Raw genomic sequence first — 12,172 nt, forward strand, 5'->3', positions numbered from 1 at the left:
CTTTCTCAACGCCGTTGTATTGCGTCACGGTACACCTCGCGTCCTCCTGAGTGATCGCAGCAAGACGTTCCTGTCCACCATAATCGAAACCCTGCTCAGAACCTGTGGCACAGTACATAAGACGACGTCAGCCTACCACCCCCAAACTAATGGACTGACAGAGAAATTTCATCGGACACTAATAGACATGCTATCGATGTTCATCGCACCAAACCACGACAACTGGGATACAATTTTGCCTTTTGTGACGTTTGCCCATAACACCGCTGTTCGAAGAACTACTGGCAACTAGCCTTTCTACCTCGTGTACGGCCGTACACCGACATTCACCATTGACGTCTCTTTTCTAAATGTTCCAACTGACTCCTCGGCAACTGTATCAGAGCAGTTCATCACAAGGCTCGAGGAATGTCGGCAACGGGCTCGCCTTATAATACAGAAGCCAATCAGCAAGTTCGCAAGCAACGCTACGACAGCTCTCATCGTGACGTCTCTTTCAGTCCGGGGGATGAAGTGTTGCTTTGGACGCCCATTCGTACTCCAGGATCGTGCGATAAATTTCAGTCACGCTTCATTAGACCCTATACAATCAACGAACAAACGTCACCAGTGAACTACCGTGTCACTTCCAGCGACCTTTCTTCGGATCGTCGCTGTCGTGGTTCGGAGATTGTCCACGTATCGTGTCTGAAGCCATTCGTTCAACGTTCCGTTTTCGTCTAAGACGCGTCCGGGCTGCCCGCTCAAACGTGGGGGGGGGGGGGGGGAATAAATGTGAGCATTATTCAAGCGCGTCATCTTGTCATATGTACATACTCATCATCATCAGTCTGACCTGTGTTGTGGGGCAGAACCTCAGCAACTAAAAGAAGTGTCTTGCCGCAAAAACGTTGCCTTACAATATATATGTATATATGGGGTGTGATGACAAAGAGTGACACCAGGGTTCAAACGTGCGGAAAGTTCGAGAGAGGCAGAGGAATAGGATAGAATAAGAAGAAAAGTTTACCCGATGAACGGGTGGTGTCTATTCTGTACTTCATGAGAATGGTGTAGTACGACCACTGCACCTTCCAGCTGAAGCCACCTGTACCACGTGAGTAGTTAGCAGCGTGGTTCTTTTCATGTAGTAACGCTGTCAACGCGTCCTCAGTGATGGACGTCACAAGCCGAACGCTGCTGCAGCTACCCATGGTCACTCAGGTAACGTATGCTTTCCACGACATGGATCCCGTGCCCAAGGCTCTTCTACCGCGTGATCACCCAAGGGACGTCGTTCAGACTTTCTTAAGGTACCCCGGCGTAGTCAACTTGGTGGGCGGCCTCCTGTGCCCCAAAACGATGCTCACATTTTCCTTGGAAACAACCTCTCACTGAGGACTTCATCGGCATCTGGGCTTTCGAGGGGGGCTGTTGAAGTTCCCTCTTACAAACAACCCGATACCATGAGCACAACGAGCACCACATCACACAACTCCAACTTGCCGCTGGCAGCGCAGGCGGATCATCGGACAGGGCAGCGCTGTTGCGGCGTACCACTACGCGACTCGGCGTCACGGTCAACGCCGTGACATCGTCCAGCTATGCGCTTTTTCGTGCATTCCTGCCGGCACTGAGCGCCAGCAACGCCATGTTGGATGTGGTTGCCTCACGAGACCTTGAGGCCATGCTCCCACGTTTCTTTCTCACCCACTTTTCTTTCTTGACATTCTTCACATTCACCTTACAATTCGGTCTAATAAACTCCCCTATACCTTCTTTGGAGTTATTGTCTGTTAGATATTATTATTGTGCCAAAACACGAAAAAACAAGCTCCTGAATATACACTTCCATATATATATATATATATATATATATATATATATATATATATATATATATATATATATATATATATTATACGAGTCCTCCACACTGCGGTGTCTCTCATATGATATCGTTGCTTAAATAAAAATTCATAGTTTTTAAAGGTGCACTATATTAAAACGGTAACATGCGACCTCAAGATATCTGAACAAGGCGTAACACCTGCCATTAACAGAGTACTGGTATAAACGGAGTGCTCAATAATGTTGTATGCCTGATCAAATGCCAGCTATGTTAAGCCGCTCGACTCCGGAACGTGGGTATACCTGAGTTCGATCCTGTCTTGCGTAGAAATGCTACCTAGTTTTGTATAATTATCTCCTCCTCTTTTTCTTCCTCCAACTCGCTGCTAGCCGACATTGCTCGGCCAGGTGTTTCTGCGCACCTGAACGACCTATAACGTCTGAAATCAGCAGATTTTGTGAAATGGGTGCAAATATATTCTGGCCGGTCATATAAAGCTCTCGGACCATAGCGGAAAGGTAGTTTTCTTGAACGTCACCTACGAAGTGAACAGCAGTGGTCTCTCCATATCTGATGAATTTCCAGGGCAACTGGAGTAAGCGTCAAGTTTAAAAAGATCAAATGCACGAAAGTAAAGTTCTTGCTCGGCAAACAGTCATCATTGACGGGGTCGTCATGTATGGCTAGAATGACGCCGAATCCTTCCGCAACTGATCAGCAAAAACAACACAGACGACCTCAACATACACGCGTGAGCAAACAAGCCACCTCATTCCCCGCTGAAGAAGGCAGTTGAACTGGAAGAACTTCTGTTGTCGCGTAGGTATAACAAAGCTTTCCTAACATACGCGTACTTAATCGAGTTAGTCTATGCGAGCAAAGTCATTTTCACCTGGGTTTACTGCGTATCGGAAAGATAACAACGCTAAAGGGAGCATGCACTTTGCTTGGACTTCAGAAATATATCTGATGTGTCTCATCTTTCGCGATGTCAGCCACTGCAATCTTAGACATGTTTTTTTGGATTATATGCTGTTTTTGCTTGCTCTACCACCCATAAAACCGATGACTGAAAACTTATATTGATGCTGTAGGCCCGCTGCTCAGATTTGGGTGCACGTTAAAGAATTCCAGGTGGTCAAAATTTCTAGAGCGCTCCCCTAAGGCGTCTCTGATAATCATATGATGGTTTTGGGACATTAAACCCCACATATGAATCAACAGTCATTAAAAATTCTTATCGCGACGTAATTGAATAACGCTGATTTCGTGATCCTGGCAGGAGGCTTTTATCTGTCAAAAGTGAATTCATTATACATTACACAAATCAAACAGTCTGAAACAACTGTGAAAAACATTGCAGACATTCCTTTTCAGAGCAATTTAGCACAAAATATCGTGAGGTGCACTAGGATCCAGATAATTTGCAAACGAATTCTTGACTATAGAACAAATGAATGCATATGAGTTGTCTTTCTTCCATGCAACAAAGACGATCCAGAATGCTATGTCGTAATCATAGCGGGTGCCTTTTGTGGGCGAAAAGCTTCGATCACGCGATGATAGCGCAAAGAACGCGCGCGAGGTAAATGGCCCCTATTGTTGTGCGGCAGAAAGGCGCCCGAAATAAGTTCTTCCTTTTAAGAGCTTAGATATGAACTTTTTCAAAAAATGTTACTCACAAGTAATAATCAAAAATGGTATACTCCTAAATCTCTCATCCATTTTTGAGAATTATGTTGTAGTTAAATGTTTCTAGTAGCGAAAATCCCGAAGTGTCTAGTTTTCACAACTTTTATAAAGCAAGTGTTCAGTTACTCGATATGCTCCTTTTCGGTTGTATGAATGCTACTAGTGATTACACAGTGACAGAAGAGTTGACCAGCCTTCTGGGAATGGTAATTCAAAGGATCTCACGTTTCGTACCAGCTACATTTCCCATAACCAAATAGATGGGATAGTTGAGCTGGCGGAAGAGTTCTACCGACAGATGTACATAAGCCGAAAGAGGCACAATGATATCGTAAGAAGCAATAATAGCCCAGAGGAATTAGAGATCCTATCAGTAACGAAAGGGCAAGAAACGGGAAAGCCATGCAAAAAGGCAAAGCCGCTAGTGAGGATAAGGTAACAATGGACCTGCAGAAAGATGGCGAAGAAATTGTGTTAAAAACTGGTCACCTTATTACAGCTCATGGGATTAATTACAGCTAATATTTACGGAACTGGACACGGAAAGCAGAAGAGTAGAACAGAAAATTAATATGCACAAAACTAAAGTAATGTGCAACAGTCTCGGCAGAAAACAGCACCTTCCAATAGGTGGAGAGACACTGGAAGTTGTAAAAGAATGTGCCTACTTAGGACATGGAGTAACCGCGGAGCCGCTTTATGAGAGTGAAATAAGTAGAATACTCGGATAGGCTTCAACTAGATTTAGACGAAGACCAAGGAGACACACAAAACACAGACCAGCGCTGTGTGTCTTCTTGGTCTTCGTCTAAATTGTGCTGAAGCCTATCCGAGCATTCTCAAGTCATGAATGGTAATATGTCACTAACCCTGAAGAGGAAGGTGCATAACAGCTGCATCTTTCCGGTACTTACCTAGGAAGAAAAAACCTGGAGGCTTACCAAGAGGGTCCAGCTTAAATTGAGGACAAAGCAGCGAGCGAGGGAAAGTAAAATGATAGGTGTAAATAGATCAGAAGAGGGCAGAGTGGGTCAGGGAAGAAACGGTAGTTACGGATATCATAGTTGAGATCAAGAAAAAGAAGAACATGGACTGGGCAGGTAGAACGTAGGCAGAGTAACCACTGTTCATTAAGGGCAACTGCCTGGATTCTCAGAGAAGGCAAATGCACGAAGGGGAGACAGAAAATTAGGTGGGCTGATGAGATTTAAAAGTTCGCAGGTATAACGTGGAAGCAGAAAGCACAACATCCGGTTGATTGGCGGATCATGAAGGACTCTGCCTTTGCCTTACTGTGGGCGTAGTCCAGCTGATGATGATGATGATGATCATCATCATCATGTTGATGATATTTGAAAAACCTAGAACTAAGAGTCCATTAACGAAACCTTGAAAACGGAAAAAAATAGTGAAGGGCTAAAAAAGAATAAGTCATTAATCAAAAGTAAATGGCATAAGTAACATCATAAATTAAAGATCGGATCCATATTACATGCATGTCGTGCTATAGATGTGATGGCATCACGTTCGTCAAAAAACAATGTCATGCTATGCCACTTTTCATACATAGCCTTCGAGAGAAAGAGCCGCCAGAACACCGAGTATATGTTGATATAAAGATAAATTCTTTGTAATATACAGTGCCTCTCATAATCATATTGTCGTTTGGGGGCGTGAAACCCTAGATATAATTATTATTATTACTGCTTGATCAGAATATTTCTTTTTTTTTCAACCTACACTTAGCTTGTTGAAACGTTGAAGCGATTGACAAGGCAATGCGCGTGGGTCCAGCTAACGCGTTGTGCTTTTGAACCTCTATATGATTGTGAAAGACGCCGTAGTGGAGGGCTTCAAAAATTTCTACTAACTGGGGTTCTTTAACGTGCACTAAAATCTGAGCACACGAGCCTATAGCATTTTCTCCTCCATTGAAAATGCAGCCGCCGGAACCAGGATTGGATCCTGTGACCTGCAGGTCAGCAGCCAAGTACCTTAGCCACAATAGACCACTGCGGCGAGCTTGAAGGTGAACATGAAGCATACTGTAAATTACTTCGAAATATATTGCCAAGGGCAATACAAAACGTGCTACTTATAGGATTTCTGTCAAAGCAGTTGATAAGATATCTTAAGAGTCGCACTTTCCGACCATAGACATTTTATGGAAGATCAGAGCACACTTTTGTTCAGTGAAAAGCAATAAAAATGGGGTACAGGAAGGTACGCCTAAATGGATCAAATTTCAAGTAGACAGTGCCTGTTTGATTGAATAAAAATTAATTACAGCAGGGTGCTCAAATCATTGAATGACGGTTTCTTTTTGCTCGAGTAGGCTATGGTGCGATGGAAGGTGTGACTGTGTGCGCAAAAGGGGTTATGGTAGGCTCGTGCTACGACCTGGTATATTAACCGGAAAAAGTCAATAAACGGAAACTAAAAAAAATCGTCTCTCTGTCTCTTTATATATATATATATATATATATATATATATATATATATATATATATATATATATATATATATATATATATATAACTTTCATATTGGTGGCTGTTCATTTGCTATTAGATCAATTCAGCCCTTAACAAAGACATCTCACTTTGTTGTCACACATACCATTGAGCCCAATGCTCGCAATCAGCTCTATATAGGCAAGCTCCCGTAGGTAGCCAATCACTGTTAAGAAATTTGATCCTGATCGGGCTCAATCACGATCAGCAGTGCACCACGTGACACAGGTATCAAAGGTAAGTTAGAAAATAGTCTTTGCACTTCTTTACGCGCTGTTCATGAAAAAAACTATAAAATGCTGTCTATGAAGAAACCCATTGTTCTCACGTAGACACGCATGAACAAATGTAACCCTCCAACATATTGACAAAAAGTATTCTTGTACCTTGCATTCGCCGACTTTTACTTCCTCTAAATGATCAAGGTTAGTGATCCTTCAACAGGCCGGTGCTACCTAAATGCCGCGACGAACATCAGTTCTAAGAACGCACTAGATCATTCAATCGGTATAGAAGCAACCGGCGGTGTGAACAAAGGGCTGGGAAGTAATCAACTAAAGGCTCGTGCTTACTGGAAAATTCTCGTTCAAGGGGAACAATCGCAAGCCCTTATCCCAATCACGAAAGACGTTCCATGGGTTACGCAGAGTTTTCAGACGAGGGTAAAGACACACAGCTTTCTTCAGTTCAGCGCGCGTGCGTCGCCATCCATCGAAGGGCATTGCAGACCTGTTATTGCTCTGTTTCGGGTGGTCTCTAAGAAGGTTGCAAGGTGCTGGGAATCCCACACCTATATAAAAGGCTAGAGTCTCGTTCGTTTTCCGAATGGACCAGACAAATCGCTCCACGAACTGAGAAAGGTCATGCACCACCCTCCACCGAGTCAAGAAAGAGCACTCAATCTTTCCTCTCTTGTGGTTGTGTCCACAAGAGAAGACAGTATATTGAGTGTCCTCTCTTGTGGTTTCGTTTTTTTTTTCACGCGTTAAAATCAGTTAATGATACAACAGATATTAGCACAATTCAAGCGATGACAGGTAATATTTAAGGGTTGTGACACGACAGGAAAGGATGGCGAGGGGGGCTTTTGTTAATCGCACAAATCGCATTGCACGGTGCGTTTTATGGCATATGCACATGGCACGGGAACAAATGCAGGCGCCGTCGACACACTCAGTATACCGACGTCACAGTGCGCGGGCTCCAGCAACTCCAAAGCTCGCCACCGCCTTCTAGGGTCAAGAGGGAAGGGGACGAGCTTTGATGTGGCCGGAGCCCGCGCACTGTGACGTCGGTAATACGTTTTCACCACCTGTGACGTCGGTGTGTCGACGGCGCCTACCGCTGTTCACAAACATGCAGTGGGCATATGCCACAGACTCCACAAATGTGGGGAGCGTTATCGGCGCGGCCATCAGCTGCCATGGTCGGTCTTCTGCCGGGAAAGGGCTCAATTTCGAAAGAGCACGAAGGAGGGTGAGAAAAACAGCCGCACATGAAGCTTTCATCTAGGCGCGAGATTATGTTTCCGGCAATTTATCACCAACGCATCAGAGCGTGCATAAGCACTTCATTGCAATACGCGAACGCGTATAAAGCAATGTCCAGCCGCAATGGCGCAGACGTGGTGCTATCGTGGTCAATGGAAACACGTGAGCACGCGGCAAACATCTTCGCAAATCCAACAGGATACTACAGGCTGATATACATATTAGCTGTCTTTTCTTAGGCTTTGCAATAAAAGAAATCGTACCGCGCCTCTCATCTTTTACAGATCAGCATAATTTTATACACCCCGAAGAGTATCGTTTTCGTAAGACGATACCTTCGCGTTGTGGATAAATATTAGAAGTTTGAGTATTAGAAAGGGGTGATTGGCCTACTATCTGATAATTGTATACATATAGCCGTTAAGCCTATTGTTACGCTGTGTAAAATCGGACAAAACCATCATTATAATGAACCCATGCACTCTCTTTGTCCTTTTGTCCGTCTTTTGCTTCTCTCCCACAAAACGTGCGTCGTTTCGTCCGGCGTGGGTTGCAACAACTTTCATGGGCTAGAGAACAAATACAATGAGAGAGATAGGTAGACAGAGAAAGGGAAGACAGAAATGCAGAAAAGAATATATGCAGATAAAAATATGCGTAGAAACAGAAACAAAGTACAGGTAGAAAAAGAGAGACAAATAGAGAATTATAAAGAAAATAAATAAAAAAGAAAGAAAAGAGGAAGGAAAGAAAGAAAGAAAGAAAGAAAGAAAGAAAGAAGGAAACAAAAAAAGAAAAGAGAACAAACAAAGAAAGAAAACAGCTCGAAACAAGACTTGGAAGGAAAGCGGAGAAATATAGAAATAGTGAGAAAGAAAACAAACAGAGCATAGAAAAAGCAATAAACAAAGACAAGAAAAGAAAAATTTAGGCAAATCCCAGGCACTGGCAATCGATGTTATGCGAAGCATGCGGAGGGAAGTTGACGCCATGGTGAAATTTTTCTATTCAGTGACACGTTACAAAATAGATCTAAAGATGTGTACAAACGTTGTACACACAGACATATGTTGAAGAGACAAGTTGTTCGCAATCGCGTAACGATGCCAGCAGCAACGTGGTTATTACCAACCCCAGAAGCCGTAAGGTGACCTATAGCGCTTGGCTTCTCAGGATGATATATTCCTGGCTAATGTCACGTAGTCCAACATCCGCGAATGACGTTTAAGCATACAACTGATGTTAATCCGATGTGACGCCATCATGCAAGTACATGTAGAATGTTTATCACAGGAGTACTACATATGTAATGTTTATAAAATAGCATAGCTAGCACTGCAACCACAATTGACCTTTCCCGAACATTACGCCTGCATCTACATATAGGGTTTTTGCTCAAGGCAGTGTCGAGACCTGGCGTGGTTCGGTGGTATAGTGTGCGTGATTGCGATGCAGGACGTTTGTGTATGATTTCCTTTGCGATCAACGCTGCAGATGTCAGTTTTTCTTAACACTGTCATACCTCAATTAACAACGTTTGTTCTCGACGTTGCTACAAACCGCCTAACATCTGTGGCGCATACCCGCAAACCACGGTATACAGGTACGTGCCACAGGGAAGAATGTGACGACGTACGCGATATGATTTTTACGTTATTGATGCCATGACCAGTGAGGCATAATTGTCAAACTCTTTTATCCTTCTATATATACTAACTTTGATCGACCCCAAGTGCAAGAGGCAATTACGAGAGCACCCAGACGTATAGGCAACATACGCGACAATTTTATGTAGCGACATACGCGGCGAGTTTAAGACATTATTCATGTCATAACCATCGAGTCATATTCGTCAAACCATCTTACCCTCCCGTACTAATTTTGGTCTACCCCAAATTAGGAATGAGCATGAGAGCACCCAGACGTATGCGGCTAGATAGATAGATAGACAGATAGATAGATAGATAGATAGATAGATAGATAGATAGATAGATAGATAGATAGATAGATAGATAGATAGATAGATAGATAGATAGATAGCAAAAGTGCCAGCATACAGTGCGCTAAGAAATGCTTTGCATTTAAAAACAAAGAAAAATAGATAAAAAGAAGGGGAGAGGGGAATGAAGGAGGGGAACGAAGATAGTGTGAAAAAAACATAGAAACAAGGCAGGCCCAGGCCAGTTCCGCAATCTTTTCACGCTTGGCACCAGTACTGTCCAGCCGCTTCAAATTTATTTTCAAATGCATTTGTTCAGCGTATAGCATTTAGTTGAAGTTACAAGATTGTCGTAGTAGAAACATAGCACGACCTTCCATTCCCTGATCTTTCCAATGTTGAAGTTAGAATGTTATGGTTGCATGTTTACGTATACATATTAAGTATTTCAATAAGTTGCGATACAGCGGAATTTATTATATATGCAGATGAGGCCAGTTTTCTTTGCAGTATGCCTAATAGACGGGCGGTCATGATCCCGAACCGTCTCAGGTCGTTTACCGGCGGTCAACGAACGTTGGTGACATATGTTAACGCCATGCATCGATGGTGCTCGCAAAGATGACGACTGCGCCCCTCGCAACAAACGTCGCTGCGAAATATGTGTGTGTGTGTGTGTGTGTGCACATGCAAACCACACAGAACGCTGCACGAAGCGTACCTGGCCAATTCACCACGACCCCTACATTGTTGTGCACATTGTGGAATGCGCTATACCTGTTCCAAACAATATATCAGTCATGCGGAAACTTCATTTACAATACCCAATGATAACCTAGCGCATGCAAATACTTTCATAAAACTATGCCGTTGTCACGGCATGTTCGCATGCCAGGCTACTCTATTGAGCAATAGAAGTGAACACCGAAACTCATACTTCATCAATAAGCTTAACACAACATTTAGTATCAAGGATGACACAAGCACAATGGCATATTTCCCTCTGCGTAAGTTATCTCGCTGTATACACTGTATAGCGGCAAGTGCACGCTATAGCTTGCTTCTTTATCATAAGTTCATAACTGAGTATACGATGACAGTGGTTCGGTTGTCTTCTGACACCTGTTCAATGTTGAACCACAGAGCAGGAGAGATGCACTGGTCTGCCCATGGTGGTGTTAGCCGATGCATTTCATCTTCATATTGCGCCGATACCGTTAGACACAACGATAGATATGAGCGGAAGTCTGTCTGCAGAGACTATATACTTCGAAACGGCGCTAATGAAACATGCCGAACAGCACATTGTCGTCGTATACCCACCCTGCGTCCAACGTTCTCCTATACACGATTCGAAATGGTGCACGTCATCTAAAACGAGCGACGCAACCAGTGCGAGGGCGCCGCTGAACGAGCTGCCTGAGCAAAGGCTGCAGAGGTTCGCTTCGCTGCCCAGGCATGCATGCCTCTCTCAAATTGTTTGCTTTCGTAAAATAAGAAAAAAAAAAACTAAACATTCTCAAGGAGCATTATTCACAGCCAACATCTGATGCCAGCTATCGGCTACCCTCGTTTGTGCTCGTATAACCGCGTTAATGGGCTCATCTTCTGAATGATAAGTATAAGTTTTTTTTTTCAGTTTCGTCACTGACTACATGCATAGTGTTGCATGGATATGCAGTTTCATTGGTAATCACGACGCCCAAGCCGCACACTTCGGCTATGTAGCGATGACTGTACACTTGTGCTTACTGGATGGCGAAATGGGCTTTTGATAATGTCGCGAAGTCCTGCCAAACGCACCCAATTCCATTAGTATTCTTTTGAAGAGCGTTCATCATGATCGGGCAATCTATCGGTAACTGTCTTGAGTACTCTTGTACTTGACAACGATTACGGAAACCTAATATTGCTAAGATCACCTCACTAATTCCGATTCTACAAAGTCATGTACTATACTTAATTGGTTGATATATCATATATTGTAAATGCATTCGGAGTGTGATGAGATCAATTTATTGCGTCTGATATATCAGACGCAATAAATTGATCTCATCACACTCCGAATGCATTTAGAATGCAGTGACATGTGCCACTCCGTATAGCGCCCAACGCAACGTATACATAGTCGCGCGGCCGAATAAACATTGGAAAATAACAACTTGTTGACTATCACAGCATCCTTCCATTAAGGAAGTCACAGCAGTAGAAGAGCATTCGCGACGCTCTTGATAAGCGTGTTTGTTTCAATGCATCTGACACCAACGGACTACGAAATAAAGATGGTCATTTTCAGGATAAGCTAAAATATGACCTTCAGCAATGGCTTTTGCATACGACCGCCATGGTGGTCTACTCACTACGGTACGTCACTACTTGCTCGGAGGTCGCGGGATCCAACCCCGGGCCACGGCAGCCGCTTTTCTACAGAGGCGAAATGATACAGGCCTGTGTGCACGTTAAGGAATCCTGGGCGGTCGAAAATTTCAGGAGCCCTTCATCACGCGTCTTTTATTATCAAATCGTATTTAGTACTCTCATAGTCATATTGCAGTTTCTTGACATAAAACTCTTACATATAATATATTATGTCATTTGTAACCATAGATCGGCAAAAAATGCGTTGCTGACTGAGACTCAATCATGAAATATATTGCGCTTATGACTCGCTCGGACTAAAACTCGCCAAAATATTACTCACGAAGAC

The sequence above is a fragment of the Rhipicephalus microplus genome, chromosome X, assembly GCF_043290135.1.
Source record: "Rhipicephalus microplus isolate Deutch F79 chromosome X, USDA_Rmic, whole genome shotgun sequence".
Classification (NCBI taxonomy): domain Eukaryota; kingdom Metazoa; phylum Arthropoda; class Arachnida; order Ixodida; family Ixodidae; genus Rhipicephalus; species Rhipicephalus microplus.